Below are 2,033 nucleotides of genomic sequence, written 5' to 3'. Positions count from 1 at the left end.
CTTCCACACAGTCGCACGATTATATGGTGCTGGAGAGGAAAACCACTATGAACGTGTGAGTACTTTAAGCACTTTCTTTAAGACTAATATATTAATACATTTTAGCCAGTCTGAAGGCAGGAAAGAAAGCTAGCAACAATGGCAACTGGCGAAGTCTGCAGCACAAGTTACTATAGCGATGTAAGAAGTGAACTGTTCTCAGTAACCCTGCATTTACGTGGATAACCTTAAATGATGCAATCAGGCCTCTGGTATCATGATTGTGTAGAGTGCCTAAAAGATACTAGCCTTGTTTGGGGAAATCACAAACATAAAAAAGCCCCAAAATTTAGCAGTGAATGGTATAAATGAAAATCCTACGTTTTACTAAAAAGAACAAGCTTTGTACTGAAGGAGTAACTAGAAAAGTTTGGTGACTTTTTTAGAATACTCAATAAAAAAAAAAGAAAAGAGTTTACTGTAAAACATGCGGTTGGTTTGTTTTGGGGTGTTTTTTGTTTGCTTGCTTGTTTGTTTGTTTGTTTTTTATCCTTTTTTTATTCTTGAACTGCGTGTCCTTTTATTTTTTCCCTGGAGGGGACTTTTTCTTTTGAGGATGTGGATCGCTACATATTGAATATGATGAACAGACTGTTGTTTGGTTTGGTTTTTGTTCAGGCATTTTCTTTTTCTCTTTGTCTGCCAGCTGTTTTGTCATTGTTGGGGAAATGTGCTACATATGCTACAAGATACGCTATTCTCTAAAAGAAAAAAAACCATATTGACATATTTCAGCATTTAAAACAACAGCCTAAGGACATGAGAAGCAGAAGATGACGGATGGCTGGAAACTAAAGTAGGAAAGATTTGAATATTTAAAATTTTTTTTTTTTTTTTTTTATTGTAATAACTGAGATTACCTGAAGAACTCCTCAAACGTCCCGTCTGTCTGCCTTCTCATTTGGCTTTCTGCCTCACCATCTCACTCTGCATTTAGGGGAAGGTAGCTTTTGAGCGCACTGTCAGTCTAATAGCTTTACATGCAGAACCATTTCAGTCACTGCAGATGACAATTACTGATACAACCTGCAGGCTTATCTGTACCCGAGCCTCCACAACCTCCTTCTCCTCCTATATTCAGTCCGTCACTCACCTCTCTTCACACCATTTCCTTCAGCAGCACACATCCCTTCTCCCTACTTCCTAAGCACCCTCTCCTCCTCTTCCTCCTCCTCTCTCTTTACTGGTCATTCGCTACATCTTCTCTTTGCCCCCCTTGCTTTAGCTTCATTACCGTTTACATTTTTTCCTCTTTTTCCTCTCCTTTGTTGTCTTTATCTTCCAAAACACTGGGTCAAGGTTGGCGATTATTTGTGAGTAACATTTTTACAGCAAAGTCCAAAACGTTAAGGCACTTCAGATTCGGTCCATTCTAAATGCATCTGAATCATCATGAGCGAATAGCAGAGCAGGAAAACAGATGGTACAGCCCCCAAATAGCCCTGATCTTAAAATCATGGCGTAAGTCTGAGATTACTTGAAGATAACTGAGACGAATAAATCCACATGAGAACTGTGACAAATTCTGAAAATTTTGGAACAAACTTCTTGAAGCTGTGCCAATGAAACTAGGAGAGTTGGTGCTGCGCTTCTTTGAAAATAACTGAAAATTATTTGGGAATAGTTTTCAGAGAACGGGAAGGTCTGCACAGCATGCATGTCTGAGCACATCTTTGTTAATAAATTCTTTTCCAACTTATACACCAAGGGAAGATTACAGCTTTTCATAATAAGAGCAATAACGTTAAAATAGATCAAAGGCTACTAAACCACTGAAGACGGAGGAAAAAGCCTGCGCACTTAGCAACTCATTTATCCTTTTTTCATTCAACTAAATGGCATAATAGCAGCATGTTACCATATGTCTGACTAAATAAGCAGTCAGAGGAGCACACGATAAAACATCAAGCAATTCACTCATATGTAGTGCTATAATGAAGCATGTCCCATCTGCCTCAGTCTGCCTCACTCCTCTGTGTGTGTGTGTGTGTGTG

At 38.9% G+C, this 2,033-nt stretch overlaps 1 protein-coding gene across 1 annotated transcript in view; it reads right to left on the bottom strand.

Moving 5' to 3' along the window:
* The window catches only part of LOC102194069 (MICOS complex subunit mic25a-like), a 33,389-nt gene that overhangs the window by 16,281 nt on the left and 15,075 nt on the right, over positions 1-2,033 (bottom strand). The gene's annotated exons all lie outside the window — the stretch shown is intronic.

This window comes from Pundamilia nyererei, unplaced genomic scaffold (assembly GCF_000239375.1).
Source record: "Pundamilia nyererei isolate P.nyererei 1_Seehausen unplaced genomic scaffold, PunNye1.0 scaffold00116, whole genome shotgun sequence".
Classification (NCBI taxonomy): Eukaryota; Metazoa; Chordata; class Actinopteri; order Cichliformes; family Cichlidae; genus Pundamilia; species Pundamilia nyererei.
Note: the sequence above shows the minus strand (reverse complement) of the source record. Positions and strands in the feature narration are given on the sequence as shown.